The sequence below is a fragment of the Gadus morhua genome, chromosome 8, assembly GCF_902167405.1.
Source record: "Gadus morhua chromosome 8, gadMor3.0, whole genome shotgun sequence".
In the NCBI taxonomy this organism is placed as follows: Eukaryota; Metazoa; Chordata; class Actinopteri; order Gadiformes; family Gadidae; genus Gadus; species Gadus morhua.
This window is the reverse complement of record NC_044055.1, coordinates 27,940,658-27,964,819: the sequence shown is the minus strand read 5'-3', so window position 1 is coordinate 27,964,819 and position 24,162 is coordinate 27,940,658.

Genomic DNA, 24,162 nt, shown 5'->3' with positions numbered 1-24,162 from the left:
TGGTAGTTTTCATAGAATGCTATAATTCAAACTTGAAGGAGTGTTTTGTTTACTTACTCTATTCTATATATTTAATACAAAGTTATGTTAAAGACTATTGGTATGGTTGGTTTTAATATTTTTGAAAACCAACCAAAAAAGGTCTATTTACCTTTTTGTATTTATACATTCATATTTTATATTTTGTTCCATGCATCATTTGCACAAAGGTTCTAAATAAAAGGAGAAAAATAATCATGAGCAAGTTATCTTTATTTGTCATTTTAACTTTAACTATTCATTGAATTTACACTAAATGTGCTATATCGTGATATATATCGCTATCGGGATATGATATTTTGGTCATATCGGCCAGCCCTAAGTATGTGTACAGGTCGCAACATTACTTCACCATGAACTGAAACGTATTGGTTATAATAGGCCACAACCTTAAATTGGCCAAAACAAACATAGTGTCTGTGCCTGATATTTTTGCTCATTACAAGGATACATAGAATGATCTTTAAGAGACGGCCTCGACGGTTCTTGGAGGTGTTGTGGGGCCAACAGTGCAGGTTTTCAGCAGTTGAAAGGTCGGTTGACCTAGCTGGTCATACGTGTATACACGCCTGGGCTGTCTGGCTCCTCTTCAGTGTTCACTTCAGGTATGAGCAGCTCCTCGGCTCTCTCTCCCGGTGTCTCTCTCTGAGGGCAGCATTGCTGTGCTTCTGCATTAAGGGGGAGTTTGGCTTCTTTCGCTGCAGCCCAAACATGATATTCCTCCTCATCAGCGCCGTCTGTTTCTGTCAGGTCATATTTGGCTTTCTGATTTTTCTTCACCTCCTCTTCAACCAGGTAGGGACACGGCAAGAGAAGGTTACGATGCAACACTCGTTTTCTCCCTGTGCCTTGTACAGGCTCGACTGAATATACATGGCTGTCAGGTAGGGCTGAACGATTTGGAGAAATAAGCTACTTGCCCCCCCCTCGGTGTTAAGTTTCTCACCAGGACATGATCACCTGTCTTGAGAGTTGAGCTCCATGCACGCTGATTGTAGTTTCTCTGTCCTCGTTTTGCACACTTTTTCATGTTTTGCATTGCAATATAATGCATAGCTTCTCTCCATTTATCCCTCTTCTGCCTTTTTTGGGAACAATAAATCGATTGGCAGTGTTGGCTCACGCCCAATGAGGAGGAAGAATGGAGAACCCTGTCATTTCATGTACTGTCGAGCTGTAGGCATGGACTACCTTATTTAAGTGTTCTTTTCCACTTGGACTTCTGGATCTCCTCCAGTGCGCGCAACATTCACAGCAGAGTCCTGTTAAAGCGTTCTGCCGGGTTGCCTTGAGGATGGTATGGGCTTGTGCGGGAATGGCAAATGCCACAGTAACCTTGGAGTTTGCGAAAGAGGTTTTCCTTGGTCGTGGTGGATCCTGGATGGGAAGCCGAAACGCATGATATAGTCATCATAGAGTTTTCTGGCCGCTGTCTTCACAGATTTCTCCTTGGTTGCATATGCGCATATTTCGTAAAATGGTCCACAACTATGAGAATATACTCTTCCCCTCCCCTTCTCCTCTCCAAGTGTACATAGTCGATTTAAATCATCTCGAGAGGTGCAGAGGTCTCAATGTTTTGGAGTGGTGTCCTGGTTGTCCTGTTAGTTTTTTTCCTTTTCACACATTGACACACATGGGAAACATAGTGCTCTGCTTCCTGTCTCATCTTAGGCCAGAAAAAGAGTTCCCTAGCGAGAGCAACCATCCGATCTAAACCTTGTGGAGGTGTTTGTAGATGAGGGGCTTTAAGGACTCAGGAACCACCAGCTGTGTTCTGGACACTGTCTCTCTCTTGAGGATCCCCTCACTGTCAATCTTCAGACGGTGCCACTCTCTGATGAGTTGTCTCACAGCTTCATTCTCTGCTAGCTTGTGTTTATGTTTTAGGTATGCATGTGTTTTTTTCAGGGCCAGGATTCTGCTGTTGGCTGGGTCTGCGTTTTGGGCAGCTCTGAAGCTCTTCCACTGCAAGAGGCTGAATTGACTGGCAGTGCATCTATATTACAGGTGGTAGCAGAGACCAATTAATTTCTCCCGTACTTTCTCCCTTTAGAGCTTTTCCGATGGCGTCCATAGCTTCCTCTTGAAACTCCTCTGTGCATTCCTGCATAACGTCTTCCATGGGCTTTGGTCGCCGGGAGAGGATATCCGCATCTCAATTGGATGATCCAGGCCTGTACTTGAGAGTGAACCTATAATCCGCCAGTTCCGCCATCCAGCGGTGTACTGTGGCATTGAGTTTTGCCGACTTGGTGACATACGTCAGAGGATTGTTGTCACTGTACACAGTAAAATGGGGTGCATGAAACAGATAGTCACGAAAGCACTCTGTTACGGACCATTCCAGCGCCAGGAATTCCAATTTGCCAGAGGGTAACTTGTCACTGTCTGTCAATGTCCTGGATCCGTACGCGATCTGAGTGCTCCTTTTTGGACGTTGGTATAAAACAGCACCCAGGCCCTCTTCTGAGGCATCCGTATGCAGGATGAATGGTTTTTCCGAGTCTGGATATAGAATCGAATAGAAAGCTTTATTGTCATTGTACAAAGTACAACGAAATGCAATGAGCAGCTCCTTAAAAGTGCACACATGTTATCGAATATATAATATATAATAATATACAAAAGCAATATATAATAAAAAAAAATAAAAAAAAAGATTAAATACACAGTAAAACTTAAATACACAGTAAAGACCACAAAAAGACAACAAACATCAGTGCAGATCTGAGTTCAGTATGGTGACAGCTTTGGGAAAGAAGCTGTTCCTGAGTCAATTTGTTCTGGCATATATGGACCAGAAGCGCCTGCCAGAGGGCAACAGGTTCAAGAGATGGTAGCCGGGGTGGATGGTGTCCTTCAGGATGCCTCTGGCCCTGCTGAGACAGCGGAAGCCGTAGATGGTGCTTAAGGAAGAAAGAGGGCAGCCAATAATTCTTTGTGCGACGTTTGCCACCCTCTGCAGTCTCTTCCTGTCATCCTCCGTACAGCTGGAGTGCCACACTGACACAGCGTAGGTCAGCAGGCTCTCGATGGTGGAACGGTAGAAGGTCACCAGCAGCTGTGTGTTTAGATGCTCCCTCCTGAGCACCCTCAGAAAGTGTAGCCGCTGCTGGGCCTTCTTGACCAGCGCTGAGGTGTTGAGCGACCAGGAGAGATCAGCAGAGATGTGGGCTCCAAGGAATTTGAAGGACTGCACTCGCTCCACACCTTCACCATTGATGTACAGGGGGGCAGGGGCGGCTCTGTTCCGTCCGAAGTCCAGGATAAGTTCCTTGGTCTTGGTGATGTTCAGTGCCAGGTTGTTAGAAAAACACCACTCACCAAGTTTCAGGACCTCATCTCTGTAGGCCGCCTCGTTTCCCCCTGTTATATGGCCCACCACCGTTGTGTCATCAGCGAATTTGACAAAGATGTTCTCTGGGTGGGTGGGACTGCAGTCGGATGTGTAGAGGGAATAGAGTAGTGGGCTCAGCACACAGCCCTGGGGAAAGCCAGTGCTGAGAGTGCGGGAGGAGGAGAGGTGAGGACCCAGTTTCATCTGCTGGGGTCGGTTGACCAGAAAGTCTTTTATCCAGGAGCAGGTGGTTGGTGGCCCCAGTGTTAAAAGCTGAGCTGAAGTCAATGAAGAGCATCCTGACGTAGCTCCCCTCTTTCTCCAGGTGAGTCAGCGCTGAGTGGAGAGCGATGGCTATTGCGTCGTCGGTGGATCTGTTAGTCCGGTATGCAAACTGGTGTGTGTCCAGGGTGGGGGGGAGACAGGCTTTGATGTGTCTCAAAACCAGTTTCTCAAAGCACTTGGTGATGAATGGGGTGAATGCCACGGGGCGGAAGTCATTGAGGCTGGTAGTGGGTGACTTTTTATGGATTGGGATGATTGTGGCAGATTTCAAGCAGGATGGGATAACGGTATGCCATAATCAGCTGTGTTTGTCAGCTGATTAATTAACTTACTCAGTATCTCTTGATGGGTTTCTGTCCACTGGATTGGGTGAGATGGTGGTAACTGAGCAGCTTGTCGACTAGACCCCGTTTTCTTTTGAGTGATCTTTTGTCCTGTCTTTGGCTTGGCTAGCAGCTCACACAGAAGCTTAGCTTTCCTGGAGAAGTCTGGTATTTACGGCCTGTAGTAACTGAGGAAACCCATCAGCTTCCTCCCCTCTCGTATTGTAGTTGGCGTCAAATGTCTCAGGGCTTGTACTGCTTCCACCTCTCCAGGATTCATTGTGTAGCCCTCTGCAGAGATTACGCGACCCAACATAACACACCTCTGGTTTGAAAAAGTCACATTTCTTCGCCCTTAACTTTATTCCACACTGCTTTTGTCGCTGCAACACCTGCCTCACGTGTTGGGTATGTTGCTCGAAGCTGTGGCTGAAAACAAGCACATCGTCCAAGTACGGGACGCAAATCTCATCTCTGAGGTCCCCTAGACATCCCTCCATGTGGCGCTGAAAAGCAGCTGGCGCATTCGTGAGGCCAAATGGGATCCTGACCCATTCGTATAGTCCCCATGGTGTTATGAATGCCGTACAGTTTTTGCTTTTCTCACTCATGAAGCCCCGATGATAGGCCTTCCCCTGGTCTAACACTGGAAACCAGGAGTTGCCTTCCAGGTTTTCAAGGATCTCCTGTATTCTCGGATATGGGTGCCGGTTAGGTATTGTTTTCCAGTGGGGTATTCCACAAAGCCAGTTTTATCACATAACCGGGTAAGTTTACCCAGGGTTTGCGGTAAGGGTTAGGTTTTCCGTTCGAATGTTGGTTACTATAGAAACATATGCTCTGAATCAAATGTGGTCGTAGCAGGTTTTGCGCAGGTTAAGTTTGGAACATAACCCGGTTTTGGGTATTTAAACCCGCGTTGACCGCAGATTTCATTTTTTCACAATGGCATGCATTTTGATGAGAGGCCTGTTGATATCGGAGTGCAAATTATACGTGCATCATGGCATATCGGATGACTTTTTGCTGGAGAGATGTAGATTCTCACGCAAATCTTTGATATATTTAATTAGCCTTCTCGAGCCTTCCAACACTACCAATCGAGGACCTGGCCTCAGTTCACTCCAGACTATTTGCGTAGCCTCCGTTTTTTGCAAATGGTAGTTTTATCTATAATGTTGGAGATGCTGAGCACATCTCAGTCCTTTCAGATGACCCATCCACGTCTGGACCAAGATTTTCATCGGCCTCCTATCATACAAAGACCAATATGCCGAGAGGCACTTACAACAGAAAGTATAAAATAGTCCTAACGGACTTGCATCCACTGGAGAGTTAGTCTGTGTCATGACCATACTCGTCGCAGTGGGAACTGGCGGCCTAGGAACTGCTCCGAATAGCGATTCGGAGCAGTTCGATCGTAGCCGGCGGCTTCATTACAAGCACTAATCTTGATCTGTGAAGTTGACGAATTGTCACTTTTAGGTTTTCTACCCAGTTACCAAAAAAATAACATTTGGAACATATGCGTTGTGGCACGCACACGGTTTGCATGTGTTACTTCGAAGGCAAACAAAATCTAAAATACAAGAAAAACACAAAAACCATTCAACCATTTCCCTCACATGGCCCCTGACTCTCTGAGGAGGTACCTCCAGGTACCCCCTCCATGCCAGGGCGCCCTGAATTTATGTCTATAAACAGCTCCTCCACGGGGGTCAAGACAATTTGAGGGACAGATCCAGTCTGCAGACTGTCGGCCTTTTCGCGATTGCCTTTAAAAAAGGGGTTATTTAAATGTATACCATGGTGGTGGAAAAAGCTTACCAGTTTGTATGTTTTTATACTTCATTTTTACTTCATCCGCTGACCGCTTTGGTTCCATCGGAGTACATATTTTTTTTAGAAGAAAAGGGTTATGTGGTAGGAATGTTAAGAATGCTTAAGTGGGATATTTATAGATTCATGTCTCAAATATTAAGGATCATGCTTTTGATGTGTAACTAACGCATTTACGCGGTCAGCGATCTGCTGCCAGGCTTTGGTTCTCCGGGTTGCAGAGGCTTTAGCGTTCCCTTTTCTTGTGATAATGTCCTTCTCCTCGTCATAGCTCTCCACAAGAACCTGGAGTTTTATTTCATTGAAATAAGCGGCCCGTTTTGCCATTTTGATCAGGTCAGTCTTTATAGGTTTGGCATGGACGTGCACCAGTATTAATTTCGTTAACAAAAAATATGACGAAAAATGTTCGTCAACAACCTTTTTTCCATGACTAAGACGAGACGTTGACTAGCTAAAAATAGATCTTTGATAATAAAAACTATGACGAAATGTACGTTTTGTTTTCGTTGACGAGACGAGACAGGACTAAAATGTTAGTGGTGTGCTATTTGGACATTCAAAATGTACGATATTTTCCAATCGTTACCCTCCCGTAAGGTTCTTACGCAACTGTTCACTCCTCCAGTAAATAGGACGGACCTTAGCTATGACTTGGCAACGGGGAGAGATCGAGAAGTGGATAGCATACGGCAAGCGTTGTCGTAAGTGTGGTCGCACCAACCATAAGCAAGACGCCTGCACCCTGAAGAAAGCGTGCAGTGAATGTCAGGAGGTTCACCTCAGAGTTCTCCATACCATTACCAAGCCAGGTCCCGGTGTCTATCTCATCACGCCAGAGGATCGCGCCTCACTAGCCAACTCCAAGCAAGGAGGAAAGGTGTACCTCAAGGTGGTGCCAATCATCATTAGCCATGGGAGCAAGTCGCTGCACACCTACGCGATCCTTGACGATGGGGCCGAACGCACAATAATACTGCCAGCTGCCGTTCGTCACTTGGAACTCATAGGCGAAGCCGAATCTCTCGCTCTGCGGACGATCCGCCAAGATGTGGCTTGCCTCACTTGTGCGTCTGTAAACTTCCATGTGGCCTCCCTGGCACGGCCTTCAGAACAGCATCTGGTTAAGGGTGCCTTCACAGCGGGACCGCTAGCCCTGTCAGAGCAATCTTACCCCATAACTGCACTTCAGAAGCGCTATCGCCACTTGAGGGGCCTCCATCTGCATAACTTCAGTATGGTGCGTCCGCTACTGCTAATCGGTGCAGATTGCACCCACCTGATCACAGCCAAAGAGCCCGTCAGGTTCGGCCTCAGAGGTGGACCCGCAGCTGTTCACACAGCGCTCGGCTGGGTGCTCCAGGGTCCAGATGGTCTCGGGTCTCATGCAGCTTCATGTTACTTCACATCTCTCAAGCCAGCGCCAGACGACTACTACCAACATGTTGAACGTCTCTGGTAGCTCGACGTCCTCCCGTTTCAAAGCGAGAAGCTAGCAGTACGGTCCCGTCTGGACCAAGAGGCCGTGAGCATCCTGGAAGCACGCACTGAGAGGGTGAAGGTCATTGACACATTCCGGTACGCCACACCTCTGCTCCGGGCTAAGGACGCGCCACTGCTGAAAGCCGCTGCTGAAGCAGTCATGCCAATGCTCCGCAGCACAGAACGCCGACTGGAAAAAGACCCAGCTAAGGCTAAAGTCTACGAAGCAGAGATCCAAAAGCTCATCGATGGAGGGTGCGTTACCAAGCTCAGCAAAGAAGAGACGGATAAGTCCAGTGAGTCGTGGTTTATTCCCCATCACCTCGTCCATCACAACGGCAAGGATCGCCTAGTCTTTGATTGCTCCTTCACTTACTGCGGCCTCTCCCTTAATGAGCAACTCCTCCCAGGTCCAACCCTTGGACCATCGCTCATCGGGGTCCTCCTGCGATTCCGGCAGTATGCTGTCGCCATCAGTGGAGATATCCGGGCAATGTTCCGTCAGGTTCGGCTCCTACCAGAGGACCGGCCATTGCTGAGGTTTGCCTGGAGGAACTTGCGACGAGAAGAGCAACCTAACATCTACCAGTGGCAGGTCTTGCCGTTTGGTACAACAAGCAGCCCATGCTGTGCAACGTTTGCACTGCAGAAGCACGTCAAAGACCACGCAGAGGGAAATGAAGACATCCTGCAGTCCATAGAGCAGTCGTTCTATGTGGACAACCGTCTCCAGAGCCTTTCAACACCCGAGTCTGCCAAGCTCCTTGTGGACAAGATGCGGCAGTGTCTGGCCTCGGGAGGATTCGAGATCCGGCAGTGGGCAAGTAACTTCCCATCTGTCGTCTCCCACCTGCCTTCCCCTTCCAGATCAGAGAGCACAGAGCTATGGTTAGCTGAGAAGAGCACCGACCCTCAGGAGCCGGCTCTGGGCCTACGGTGGCATTGGTCCAGGTCCAGCTGGTCCAGCTGGGAGAGGGAACTCCCCGAGCTGACAAATATCTCCCTACCCCGAACCTACGCACCACAGGACATCGCCATTGATGCCACAGAGTATACAATGCATGTCTTCTGTGATGCCTCTGAACAGGCATACGGTTCGGTAGTTTACCTCACAACGAAGAGTGACGACACTGTCCATGTCTCATTCGTTATTGCAAGGTCTAGGGTGGCTCCGAAGCGTCAACAGTCAATGCCACGTCTAGAGCTCTGTGCAGCAGTGACAGGAGCCCAGCTGTCCTCCCTCGTTCATCGAGAGCTCACCTTAAGCATCACCCAGACCTTCCTTTCGACTGACTCCACCACCGTCTTAACCTGGTTGACATCCGAGTCCTGCAGGTTCAAGGTCTACGTTGGAACCAGAGTCTCAGAGATTCATGACCTGACGTTCTTGCACACCTGGCGGTATGTGGACACGGCCAACAATCCAGCCGACGATCTCACCCGCGGCAAGACTTTGGTTGAGCTGGTGGCGCCAAATTGGTGGATTCAAGGGCCATCGTTCCTCCGTGGTCCACCTAAAAATTGGCCATCGCTTCCCACCTCCACAGAGCCAGAAGATGTTGCTGAGCTCAAGCACAGTATCTTCTGCGGCCTCACACAGATGAGTCTTGCACCTCAAACACCAGACGTCACACAGTTCGACAGCTGGACAGACCTGGTCAACGCCACCCAGCAGTTATTTGATGGGGCGGCGGCTGACCCATCCCTACCTCAACCGGACCTTCTCGACGCCGAAGCCCTCCTGCTGAAGGCTAGCCAAGCAGACTGCTTCCCAGGAGAGATTAAGTGTCTCAGGGCTGGTAAACCAGTACTGCCCAGCAGTAAGCTCAGTACGCTTACACCGGAGATGGATCCAACAATGGGTCTTATCCTAGTCGGTGGACGCTTTCGTCGTATGGACACTTCCTGTTCTACCGACATCCACCCCATAGTTCTCGATCCCTGCCATGTGGTAACAAGACTCCTTATCAAGGACGTGGATGCACGACTACTTCACCCAGGACCCGATAGGGTCTTCGCCGAGATCAGGCGCAAGTACTGGGTCCTGCGTGGGAGACAGGCTATCAAGCACCATCAGAGGACTTGTACGGAATGCAGAAAATGGAGAGGGCAGCCAGTGGTTCCAATAATGGCGGACCTACCCCCTGCCCGCCTGCGGACCTTCAAGCCTCCGTTCTTCTCGACGGGAGTGGACTGCTTTGGACCATACGTCATCAAGGTCGGGCGGCGCAGTGAGAAACGATGGGGTGTCATATTCAAATGTCTCACCACTCGATGTGTCCACTTGGATCTGCTAAATAGTATCGACGCCGACGCCTTCCTCCTAGCATTGAGGCGATTCATCGCACGTAGAGGCACCCCTTTCGAGGTTCTCTCTGATCAGGGAACAAACTTCCGAGGTGCAGAGAGAGAGCTGAAGGAGGCGTTCGCTGCAATGGAACCACAGCTACAAGAGAGACTTGCCAAGCAACGGATCAAATTCAAGTTCAACCCACCAGCGGCTCCCCACTTTGGTGGCGCCTGGGAGCGTGAGATACAATCCGTCAAGAAAGCCCTGCAGGTGGTGATTGGTGCTCAGTCCCTCCAAGAAGAAGTCCTGCTCACAGTCTTAATTGAGGTGGAAGGTATCCTCAATTCCAAGCCCTTAGAATACGTGTCGTCAGACGTTGGGGATCCGGATCCTGTGACACCAAACATGTTGCTGATGGGGCGGCTGGACGCCTCCTTGCCACAAGTGTCCTACGCTCCGGACCCTCTCACCAGGAGACGGTGGCGTCATTGTCAAATGATGGTGGATCACTTCTGGACACAATTCATCAGAAGCTACTTACCGTCTCTTCAGGTCCGCCAGAAGTGGCACCAACCTACCGATGATCTTCTCCAGGACACTGTCGTGATGATCGTCGATCCTCAGCTGCCGCGTGCTCATTGGCCTGTTGGGAAGGTGGTCAGGCTGAATGCCAGTGCCGATGGATGCATCCGGTCTGCTGAGGTCCAAGTGGGGGACAAGACTTACCTGCGACCAGTAGCACGCCTCGTCCGGCTGCCAGCTGTTCCGGACGACGACGCTGATCCAGGGACTTCTGTAGCACCTTAGGGAATTTATTTTGTTTACATAATAGCCATGCTATTCAGGGGGCAGCTGTTGTAAATTCCCTATTAGTTTGTAATATCGTATCGTATATATATATATATATATATATAATGTATATAGCGTTATTTCTATTCAGGCACTTTGGGCAGCCCAGGTAGCGCCGTAGGGTCCTAGAGTTACGAATTGTACGGGGCTGCGCCAGAGCTCGTTGCGCGCGACTGCTTAACACGCCGTGACAGAGAATGCGTTCGTGAAGAGTGAGTAATATTGAACCACGTGTATCTACGTAATATAAATGTTATATACATTCCGTAACTCGGTTCCTTATGGTGGCCGTGATTTGTGTGGTTCTGCTACTGTGTTAATTGTTTCACTCACGAATTGGGTAGCTAGTTTATTAGCCTGCACCTCGTGTAGCATGTGTGCGTCACTCTGCCGCACCATGTCAGCTGTTATATTGCACTATTGCATTATTGTGTTAACGTGTGTATGTGGCAGCTATTTATGCCAGTTATGTTTATATAGCATTTATGGGATGTTGCTAGTACTAGAGCCCGGTGTTTTAGTAGGTAAATCTAGTAATAACTATTTGTCTATTTCTTATTCTGTCTTACAGAAAAAACATTCCTACATCATTCATACATCTGTACATCCATTTCTTCATTCATTTGGTTACTTATTGAAGCCATCATTGATGTCATTCGTCTGAAAGAGATATAAACACCCTGAACTGTTCCCTGTGTATTCGTCTACTCTCTGACCGGAGTTACCGTCCTAGATAAAGTGATCCCAGCAAACACACACATACATTCTACAATAGAACTAGTTTAAAAAGAGAAAACATTTTGACTAAAAGTAATGACTAAAATGTAAGGACTTTTCGTAGACTAAAACTAGACTTAAACTACAAAGGAAAACAATGACCAAAATGTGACTAAATCTAAGCATTTTCATCAAAAGACTAAATCTAAAATAGCTGACAAAAAAAACACTGACGCGCACAAACCTGTGTTTGCTAATGCATAACCCGTGCGGTGGAACCGACAGCTCTGGTTTAGTTGGCACAGGGTCAATCAACCTAGAGTTCAGCGTTAACTCTGTGTTTGTTAAACCTCCGTTCGTGGAATACCCCACAGTTCAAGAGCCTGTAATCTACGCACAAGTGAAGACTCCCGTCTTTTTTCCGGACGCAAACTACAGGTGAGGAATACGAAGAGCAGGACTTCTGGATCTAGCCTCTTCGTAGTAAGTCCTGTATGCGTGCTTTGTCTTCTTGGTAAAGGTGGCGAGGAATTGCATTGTACATTTTTTGTACTGGGTGATTATCTGTTAGCAGAATGTCCATCACTAAATCTTTTATGCACCCTGTGTCCCAATCATTCTTTGCAAATATGTCACACTCCTCTCTGACCATTTGCTTTACCTGCTGTCTTTGTTCCTCTGATAGGTGACTCACATCCACAGCTGGATCCCAGGGCTCACCCTGCGTTGTCTGGCTGGGCTGCTTCATTAGAGGTGCAACACTGCTGCCCAATAACTGGGGCTCCTGACCCTCCATAGGAATAGTCCCCAGCGGATAAATTGCATCAGCACTATTTAGCCAGCCTAGTGTGGTGCGACAAGCCAGTGTGATGTCACTGTTCGTTACGTTTTCAACAGTCACTGCGATTTTCCATCATCCTCTTTGTGCAGTTGAATTAACTGTTCTCTGATGGCGAATCCTGTGGGCCGTGTTACCTCTTGATCGGGCTCCAACAGCACATGTGACCCACTCGGCACACTTTTATTGAAATGACCACATTACACTTCCATGACTTTGTTTTTTTGTATGGTGTTAGGTAGCCTGCCAGATCTGGCTATGTGGGGACCGCTATCCGTCTTTAGTTTTTGTAGAACAGATAATACAGCTCTTGCAGTTTTGCGTCTCGCCCCAAGCGCTGAACATAGTCTCTGTACCATGTGATCAAACACCATCTCCCGATGTGTCTCGATTTGTTAGATGGTTTGAACAAAGATAAACAGTTGAAAATTGAATTAGTTACGTTTAACTTAAATTGTTGAAGTACCAGAGGACGGCGGCCTCCCATTGACTCCCATGTTAAAAAAAGATAGTATTTTAAAAGTAGAATATCTTAAAAAGAATAAAATATAAAAAAAAAAACTGAAAAGAAGAGCGGGGGAGGAAGGAGAGAGTGGGGTCCAGGATAACTCCAAGGTTACGGATTTTGGTGGAGGGGGTGATGGTGGAGCCATCAATGTTAAGGGTGAAGTTCTGAGTGGAGTGAGTGAGGGTGTCAGGACTAGTGTTGGCTCGTTCGTTCGCGAACCGGTTCGAATGAGTCTTTAGGACGAACGAACTGAACCGGTTCGTCTCTCTCGTTTGTTCGGTCGTCTCGTTCACCATTCGATTCACCGGAAACTCGACTGAACGAACGAACGAGTTTCCGGTACCACTAACTCCACTGAGTCTGATTGACTCAACTGAGAACCGTGCAATGGCGTGCATTCCATGATGCGATTCACCGTTACCGGAAACTAGGCTGAATCCTGAACGACTCCTCCACGTTCTGTCGAGTTTCCGGTGAATCGATTCACCGGAAACTCGACTGAACTGGGAGGAGTCGTTCACGAATCGTATGTTCGTTCAGCCTGGTTTCCGGTAGCGGTAAATCGCATCATGGAATGGACCCCATTGCACGGTTCTCAGCTGAGTCAGTCAGACTCAGCGGAGTTAGTGCTACCGGAAACTCGTCTGAACGAACGAACAAACGATTCGCGAACGACTCCTCGTGGCGAACTGAATCACGCGAACTGGGTCACGGAAACGAATCATTGAATCCACCACTAGTCAGGACCAATGATGAGGATTTCGGATTTGTTGGAGTTGAGTTTGAGAAAGCTGTTTTGCATCCAGGTCTTGATGTCAGTCAAACAGTTGGAGAGGGTTGAGAGGGTGGAAGGACTGATGGTTTTGGAGGGGAGGTAAAGCTGTGTGTCATCGGCGTAACAATGGAACCGGAGTCCATGGTGATGGAGGATCTGACCAAGAGGAAGCATGTACAGAATGAAGAGGAGTGAACCAAGCACAGAACCCTGGGGGACACCGTGGATGATAGGAGTAGTGGCTGATTGACAGTTGTTGATGGCAATGAATTGATGTCTGTCGGAGAGATAGGATCCGAGCCAGGAGAGGGCGGTGCCAGTGATGCCAAGGGTGGATTGGAGACGGGAGAGGAGAATGAAGTGATTGATCGTGTCAAAGGCAGCACTGAGGTCAAGGAGGATGAAGATATTTAGGGAGCCAGTGTCAGAGGATAGCAGAAGTTCATTGGTCACTTTGAGGAGGGCAGTTTCTGCACTGTGTTTGGAGCGGAAACCGGATTGGAAGAGTTCAAAGAGGTCGTTGGTGTCAAGGTAGGTGATGAGTTGTTTGGCAACAACACGTTCCAGGATTTTGGACAGAAAAGGTAGATTGGAGATGGGGCGGTAGTTGTTAGGGGAATCAGGATCCAGGCCGGGTTTCTTTAGTACGGGGGTGACTGATGCAAGCCATATGGAGGTGGGGACATGGCCGGAGGATAGAGAGGAGTTTACAATGTTAGTGATGAGGGTGGAGAGAATGGGGAGACAGGCCTTTAGAAGTGTGGTAGTGACGCTTGCACAGAAGCATATGGCGGACATCTTTCTTTATTCTAGGTGGAATTAGTAACATAGTTACGCTATTAAAAGCGTTTTTGCAAACATTTTTTGAGAGAAATGTGCATTTTACTTTCATAATGGTCGCTCGGTGAATGTGTAGGATGTTTGGTTTGATAGTTATGCAACCTCAACGTTTTGGCGGACTATATCTCTGCTGATCAACACTACGAATGCTGGAAACACACCAGACACACCATGTGAAGATATTTAACCCGATTATTGTTATTTATATCCGAGATTATTTAATCTAACCCGATCTAAACTCTACCATGCACCCAAACCAGCGCAGCCACAGCCGTGTTAGGGGCGTTGAACAATTTTTGTGACACACAATGATCAAGCGTCAAATTAGACACGTTATGCACGTTTTTTAACGTTCTTAAAAACGACAAAATATTTTATCAGAAGTGCCTTTTGATTAGACGGTGCCAGCGTTTTTGGAGCTCAAAAACAGAAAAATCGGAAACCACCCTCAAGATTGGAAAACTTGAATACACTCCGCCGTAGTGTTTTCGTCTACACTGCCAACACACTAAATCTGCTCGGATCTGCTTACGTCGCGTACGCGTTTACGTCACATACACATACCCCTGGAGGAAACTCGCCAAAGCTCTAAACAGCTCCCTCTCTATGGACAAGTAGTCCAAGGGAGATATTAAGTATATTCTGTATATGGCCCACACTCACCTCCTGGGGGCACATCTGGGGATGGATGAAATGAGGGACAGGATCCTGAATAGGTTTTATTGGGCCGGAGTAAAAAGGGACGTCGAGGACTACTGCCGAGCCTGCCCCGATTGTCAACGCACCGCCCCGAGACCGACAACACGGAATCCCCTCATCCCCATGCCACTGATGGAAGTCCAATTCGATAGACTAGCGCTAGATATTGTAGGCCCCCTTCCCAGGACGAGCCGAGAACACCGCTAAATACTAATCATCTACTAGTGACTAGTAGATGATTACGCGTTGCGTAGTCATCGACTACGCAACGCGCTACCCGGAGGCAGTTCCTCTCCGTGCGGCCAAGGCAGTGGCAAAGGAATTGATGATTTTATTTAGCCGGCTGGGGATAGTAAGGGAGATTCTGACAGACCAAGGCACCTGTTTTATGTCCCGAGTAATAAAATAACTACTCAGCATGTAGCAGGTCCGCCACCCTTGGACATCCGTCTACCACCCCCAGACCGACGGTCTCGTGGAGAGGTTCAATCAGACCTTAAAAACCATGTTGAAAAAAGTGATGGAAGTGGACGGAAAAAACTGGGACCAGCTACTTCCACACGCATTATTCGCTATCCGGGAAGTACCCCAGGCTTCCACTGGCTTCTCTCCCTTCGAGCTACTCTACGGCAGACGACCGAGAGGACTACTTAACATTGCCAGGGCCGCATGGGAGAATCAACCCTCCCCACACCGCACTGCCATCGAACACGTGGAGCAGGTGCGAGGCCGGATGTCACAGATCTGGCCCCTGGTTCGGGAACACCTCGGACAAGCCCAGCAAGCACCGGCAGGGTGTACAACCGGGGAGCCCAAATGTGCACCTACAACCCGGGCGACCAGGTCCTCGTCACGCCTCAGAGTGCAAGTTCCTGGCTAAATGGAAGGGGCCATATGAAATCATCGACCGGGTCGGCGAAGTCAATTATCGTGTCCGACAACCAGGAAGACGCAAGTCTGTCCGTTGTACCACATCAACCTGCTAAAACGATGGCAAGCACTGACTGCCCCCCGGGATCCGACTCTCCTGACACTGTCCGCTCGTCTACACACCCCCTAGGTTCCAGTGGGGGAGTTGCTGAGCACGAGCCAAACCCAGGACATGCGGGAGTCCGCCTTCGCCCCTACAGGGTCCCAGAGGCACGCTGCGCCGCCATCAGGGCAGAGGTCGCCAGCATGCTGCAGAAGGGGGTCATCGAGGAGTCCCACAGCGTTTGGTCCAGCCCTGTGGTTCTGGTACCCAAGCCAGACGGGACTTATAGGTTCTGCAATGACTTCCGCAAACTGAATGAAGTGTCAGCATTTGATGCGTACCCCACGCCCCGGGTGGATGAATTGATAGAGCGACTGGGCCGGGCCAGATTCATATCCACCCTTGACCTCACCAAGCCAACAGACAGTACTGAACTTTTCGAGATAATTATGGGCTTAAAGACCTCAAATACAGCTGGTATTGATGGTATTAGTAGTAAAATTCTGAAAACTATTGTCGATGTGATCTTGGAGCCGCTCGCTCATTGCATTAACCCCTCTCTTACAAAAGGGGTCGTGCCAAAAATGGCTAAAATTGCAAAGGTCATACCAATTTTTTGAAATCAGGAGACAAGAACATCATGAGCAATTATCGCCCCATATCACTATTACTAACTCTCTCCAAAGTATTTGAAAAGGTTGTATATAACAGACTGAATGGCTATCTTGAAAAATTCAACATTCTTGTTCCATCTCAGTTTGGCTTCAGGAAAAAGAGCACCACCTGTATGGCTATACTTGACCTTGTTGAAAAAATCAATGACTGTATTGATGAAGGTAAATTTGGAATAGGTATTTTCCTTGATCTATCAAAGGCCTTTGATACTATTGATTTTAAGATACTACTGAACAAACTACACCACTATGGTATCAGAGGCCTCGCCCTTGATTGGTTCAAAAGCTATCTCTATGACCGTCAACAGTATGTTTTTGCAAATAACTGTAGCTCACCCTGCAAGCACATAAACTATGGGGTCCCCCAGGGGTCAATTTTGGGGCCACTCTTATTTATCCTTTACATCAATGATTTTGTAAATTCCACCAATATCTTTCATAAAGTAATTTTTGCTGACGATACAAATCTCCTCACCTCACACAGAAACCTACTCACTCTCCAAGACACTGTAAACACAGGGTTAATCAAAGTGGATGCCTGGTTTAAATGTAACAAACTTTCACTCAATGTTAATAAAACTAATTATATGTTATTTTGCTCAAACAGAAAGAAAATCAATACTGAACTGGTACATATCAATATCGACAATCAGGAGATCTTAAGGGTAAGCTCCACAAGGTTCCTGGGGGTCCACATTGATGAATTTGTCAACTTCAAATCACATTGATCATCTGACAAAGAAATTATCAAAATATGTTGGTCTTTTCTACAAACTCAGACATTCTCTACCACTATCTGCTTTACTCACTATGTACAAAACCCTTTTTGAACCGCATCTGAATTACTGTAATGTCATATGGTCCAATACCTTTCCCAGTTACCTTTTAAAACTTGAGAGTCTACAAAAGAAAGTCATACGTGCTATGTCCTGGGCTGCAGTAAATACTCCAACTCGCCCGCTTTTCCACTGCCATGGTCTTCTAAGACTCACTGAATTCAATCTCTTCCATAATGCTTGCCTAATGTTTGAAGTCATAAATGGCCTAAACCCCAGACTGACCGGCCTGCTCCCTATCTGCCACCCCCAGCACCAACACCGAACCAGGAATTAACACCTGATAACGGTTAAACAACGGCGTTTACATTGTACGGGTATGAGTGTTGCCTGCAAGGGGCCACAGATCTGGAACAGACTTGATGAGGATCTAAAGAAGCTGTGCTCTCTGTCCGCTTTTAAAAAAAACCTAAAAGCATATTTACTGGCAACCTATTTATAATGTACCCTAACAATATGATGGATGTACTGGGATTATTACTGTATGATTGATTGTATGTATTTGTATGTTTGTTTTGTCGGCACTGTTAAGTTAAATGTACTGTATGATTGATTGTATGTATTTGTATGCTTGATTGTCTGCACTTTTTTATGTTTTCTTGCGTGGTACCACATTGTGCATCGCTAAATTGATTGATATTGCTTTCATTAACCTTGGGCACCCGCCCAAAAGCTTTCAATAGCTTATTTTGGGGGACCCATTCATGCATGCATGTATGTATGTATGTATGTATGTATGTATGTATGTATGTATGTATGTATGTATGTATGTATGTATGTATGTATGTATGTATGTATGTATGTAATACATACATGACCCCATGACCCCATGGACCATGGGGTCCATTTTCATTGCTACGCTGACGACACACAGGTCTACATCTCCACCAAACCCACCGCTGCCATCCCCCCCACCTCCCTCATCACGTGCCTGGAAGAGATCCGGAGCTGGTTGAGCAGGAACTTCCTGAAACTCAATGGAAACAAGACCGAGGCCCTGCTCATCGGATCCAAATCCACCCTCACTAAATCACAACACACCCCAGCTCCACTCATAATTATCGATGGATTCCCAGTACCCTTCTCCTCCAAAGTCAAGAGCCTCGGCGTCATCCTGGACAACAACCTCTCATTCGCACCCCATATTCACAACATCACCCGGACTGCATTCTTCCACCTCCGCAACATCGCCAGACTCCGCCCATCACTGACCCAATCCAGCGCTGAAATCCTAGTTCACTCATTTGTCACATCACGCATAGACTACTGCAACGCCCTCCTCACCGGACTCCCCACCAAACTTATCAACAGACTGCAGATCATTCAGAACTCAGCCGCCCGGATCATCACCCGCACCAAATCATCTGACCACATCACCCCTGTCCTCATTCAACTTCACTGGCTCCCAGTACACTACCGCATCCAATACAAAACCCTACTCCTCACCTACAAAGCTCTTCACAACCTAGCCCCCAGTTATCTCTGCGACCTCCTCCAAGAATACACTCCCTCCCGCTCCCTCCGCTCAACCTCTGCTGGACTACTATGTATCCCCACATCACGACTCACTTCAATGGGTGCCCGGTCATTCAGCTGTTCAGCACCCAGGCTCTGGAACTCCCTCCCCCCACACATAAAACAGTCAGACACCATTTCAACCTTCAAGTCACAGCTCAAAACTCACTTGTTCAAACTCGCACACAACGTCTAACTGATCACTGTTTTGATTTTTTTTTGATTTATTTCTTATTGCTTATGTTTATTTATTTATTTATTTATTTATTTTTTCCACAATGTCTTGCTTTTTAAAAAATGTATGATGACTATATGCTCTGTAAGGTGACCTTGGGTGTCTTGAAAGGCGCCTCTAAATTAAATGTATTATTATTATTATTATTATTATGTATGTATGTATGTATGTATGTATGTATGTATGTATGTATGTATGTATGTATGTATGTATGTATGTATGAATAAATAAACTTGAATATTGGTAGGCCCCCTTCACCCAGAGGGCCCGGGAGAAGAAAGTGTTCGCCACACCCGATGGGCTCTACCAATATACTGTCCTTCCATTGTGCATGGGGCACCCGCGACCTTCCAGAGGATGATGGACCGGGTCCTATGGCCCTACAGGGAGTATGCTGCCGCATACATCGATGACATCGTGATACATAGCAGCACCTGGGCCCTACATCTGCACCACCTCCAAGCCGTTTTGGGAGCACTCCGAACAGCCGGCCTCACAGCCACCCAAAAAAGTGCCACCTGGGCCTGGAAGAGGCCTCCTATCTGGGCTATCAAGTAGGGAGGAGGGGCAGTGTACAACCCAAGACGGAAAGGTGCAGACCATCTGGACCTGGCCCAGAACACAAACCAAGGAGCAAGTTAAGTCTTTTCTGGGACTCGTTGGCTACTACCAACGATTCATCCCCAACTTCGCAACACTGGCCAGCCCCCTCCACGAGCTAACGCTGAGGGCTCTGACCGACCGAGTGGCCTGGACAGACGAGATCAAGGACGCCTTCTCGCGCCTACGACAAGCCCTATGCACCTTGCCACTGCTAATCACCCCCGACTTTAATCTCCCCTTCGTGGTCCAGGCAGAAGCATCTGAGGTGGGACTGGGAGCTGTTCTGTCCCAGGTCCGGTCAGGAGAAGAGCACCCGGTAACCTTCATCAGCCGGAAACTCCTGGCCAGCGAGAGGGCGTACTCAACTGTAGAGAAGGAGGCGCTGGCGATCAAGTGGGCCTTGGAGAAACTCTCTTATTATCTCCTAGGACACCACTTTACCCTCATCACCAACCACGCCCCCCTGAAATGGATGGCGACGGCCAAAGACACCAACGCCAGGGTGACGTGCTGGTTCCTGGCCGTACTAGACTACCACTTCCAGGTTGTCCATCAACCAGGACGGGCTCACGCCAATACAGACGCCCTATCCCGGAGGGACGCCTGCCTAGGTCTTACCAGAGGAACCCCCGGCTTGCTGCTGAGGGTGGGGGTATGTGGCAACCCTGCGCCGGCGGACCTGGAGGAAACTCGCCAACGCTCTGAACAGCGCCCCCTCTATGGACAAGTAGTCCAAGGGAGATACATCCCCTTCAAAACGGCTATAACCGCCCACCAATCAAGCAGGCACAGACAATCATGGGGATTGAGATCACCTGGGGGAAGGCGGCGGCACAGGGGTATTAAAGGCCGAGCACACGGCAGTCAAGGGAGAGAGACGCATAGGTGTGACCGACATACTATCGCCCTAACGTGTGGAATGCTTTCCCTTAGGAATAACTCTAGGGCGCCGGGAGCAACATTCAAACCGGACACCAAGACGGACCTGGTCGGAGAACACTCACCCCTTTTCCCCCTAGTGCAGGGGTGTCAAACTCATTTTAGCTCAGGGGCCACATGGAGGATAATCTATTCCCAAGTGGGCCGGACCGGTAAAAATATGGCATAATTATGTAAAATTAAACATGCTGTGAGCACACCAAACACAGGTTTCCCATTTACATCCTTGAATAAAAAGGACGATGACCATTTTTCTTGGAAAACTCTGCACTGTGTCCACTTTTCGTCTTTTTGACAGAGACATTTTGGGGCAATTTGAGTGCCAAAGCGCATAATGTTGGAAGTATAAGGCAGAACGACAAGGTAGCTCCGGGCTAGCTGCACTACCTGTTTATACTTGCTCCCTGCTAAGCCCCGGTATAAAGTTTGCTTGCTTAACATAATTGCTATTGCGACTTCTAGTGGACACATTAAGAACAGCAGTTTCTTTCATTGAAAAATAACAGATCATTTTACGTTACATTCCAAAGCGACTTCCAGTTACACACAATTGTCCAGTAGTTCAATGTACAACAAATTAATCAGTGCCAGTCAATGCAATTCATGTAATGCTAGGAAGGATTTTTATAAAAAAATATATAATTTTCTTTATAATTATTATTATTTATTTTTTTTTACAATACTGTACTTCACAAAATCATCTTGCGGGCCAGATTAAACCCGTTCGCGGGCCTGATCCGGCCCGCGGGCCGTACGTTTGACACCCCTGCCCTAGTGGAAGTAGCCTTAGTTATTTTATGATTTTCCTTATTCTCCTGAGCGGTCCTGAAATAAAACACTCGTTCCGAAACCGGGCTTCCTTTATTGGGAATCCCAGCCACCGACCACTGGGGTTGCCACAAGGGAAATGAACAAACATGTTGGATTATTTCCATGCGTCGGACCGTAAAGCTGCTCTGGCAGCTCTAATAAACCTACAGGAGTCTTTCCATGAAATGTACAGGATATGTACAGATAGAATTAGTGAACAGAGAAGGATCTGTAATTGTGTTTTGGTTTTCGCGGCGCAGATAAGAGAAGAAGGAAGATGCTACGCATGCGCTCAGACATGGCGGTGTGATAGTGTATCACCGCACCACCTAGCCGCCTGGTATCCATACCCAATCAAATTCCACACACTTCTGAGTCACCGTATGCACGCATATTTCCTCCCGAAAACGCTCGTCTAAACGCGGAATAAAAGACGTCGCCACTTTCTCTTCTTCTATTCAGACCGTCATTATGTAAACGTAGCCTCGAAAAACAATAGTTGATCGCTGCATGCAGCACTCACCTAATAAATATTTCAATGTCTAAATGTGAATGCTACAGCATTCACACTTATAAAGATTTCAATATCTAGAGGGTGAATGCTACAACATTCACACTAATAATCAGCATAATTAACAACGTTTTAGGGTCAGTTAACAGTCTTAACAGATTACATAAATCGCTCCGGATTGCAATAGTTCCAACTAAAGTCATTTCTGAGAAACATTTTTTTTTGTCTTTGTACTAATTATCTATTCAACAGATAATTTCTTTCAGTAATACTTTCTGACAATTATTAATTATAGTTGTGTTTGCAGCCGCTGGTCTTTATTTTAATTTCCCTAAGGACAGATAGTTTATAGTCCCATGCAATAGTTTCCTATATAGTTTCAGCAGCGTGTCTGTCCCGAACAACAGCCCAATTGGCAGGGCTTGCAGCGCCACGTTAAACACTAAACAGCCATATCTGCAAGCATAAAATGTAAACTGAGGCATTTATTTGTAGTCCAATCAGATACAAGGAGATGCGGGGGAGGGGGTGTTCATGTTCCTGTTTGAGTCTTAAACTGGATGTGGATTCATTAAGGATCATTGCATGATATCCTTCGCAGGCCAGCTATGGCGGCTGGCCAGATGGTTGGTTCAGAGTTGCCTAGCGACTGCAAAGATGAAGCTTTCATTTGTCAGGTTTCACAACAAATATTCGCAGACCCACCGCACTACACCACACTACACTGCACTACCCTGTTCTGAGTCTGAAAAGAAAAACCTGATAGCAGATTAATTACTCTTCAGGAGGGATTTCATCATCCTGACCTCCCGTAAAAGTTAACGTCTTGCTCGTTCTACGCGACCAAACGTTCTATAATCACCAACCGGCCATTACTATTCTCCTTCCAATGGCGGAAAAGCACCAAGATGGCCGCATGGGATGTTGTTGACATTATGTCAAACCCTCCTGTAGGGCGTCAGATCGTAAATGTAACTTCCTCCGCCTCCTCCTCCCTTGCTGCGCCTCCTGACAGCTCCGCGCAGTGCCTGGGGGCCGCCTACCCCTCCTCCCTGGGGCCCAGGGACGAAGGCTGCTGCTCAACATGGGGTCGGGGGGAGCAGAGGACAGAAAGGAGGAGGAGGCCAGGCTGAGGGTGGAGGCGGCTGGAAGAGCAGGGGGGTGTCTGGGCGCTGTGCTGGGGAGCTTTTTGTAAGGCAGACAGATTGCTCATACATATTTTATGTTTTAGCATGCACTGTGCCGGGTGTGTGCGCGGTTGGTACAAAGCGTTTATTTACAGCTTTCAGTGATTATTTGCACATTACACACACACAGACACACACACACACAGACACACATACACACACCTTTTGAGAAACACGAGTAAACAAGACTTAGATTTTTACCCTCCTGCTCCTCTCCGCCACTCCTCGCCCTCCTCCCTCTCCCCTGTCTCAGAGGACTCTAAGTGTTCCTGACTCTCCCATCAGACGCTGGGAGTCGAAGCCACAACACTCAAGCAGCTCTCCATGTCCTCTACTGCCACAAGCTGCAATCACACACGAGAGAGAGAGAGAGAGAGAGAGAGAGAGAGAGAGAGAGAGAGAGAGAGAGAGATGCGGCCACACTGAATGCGTTACGTGCGTTAGATTACGCCCGTAACGCGCCTAACCTGACGCTTGATCATTGTGTGTCGAGCCCGCCCAGCGGAGGTGTCTTGCTTCGCCCTGATGGGGCTTATTTTCGATAATGACCAGCGACGTTCTATACATTATCCTGCTTATTACAAGGCTACTTGCCAAAACTAAAAAATTACTTCAGATGGTGTCTTTTTACAATTTATTCGTTTCCAGCATTCGTAGTGTTGATTAGAAGAGAAATAGTCTGTCAAAGACGTTGACGTAGCTTAGCAACCGAAGATGCTGGGGTTCACAAGTTACCGGAGTACTACCCATGCAAGTGAACGGAGCGTTCCACGGCATTGCCCGTGTAATAAAGGCCTACAATATTTCTGTTTATGGCATAGGTTGCTCCTCAGATGAGGCCAATAAAGCAATGATTAAAAAAAAAACACAAACGTGTGTTTTTGATCAAAGGCCCGGGCCGAGGATAGTGGGGGGAAATATCAGCCCAACCCGGCCCGCGGGTCCGGCCGGGTCAGGTCGGGCTCGGGCTCAGGCAGAGAATCTAAACTCTAGTGCATGACATCTGGGTGAGTTTCACCACCTGGTCTGGGTGGTGAAACTCACCCAGATGTCAC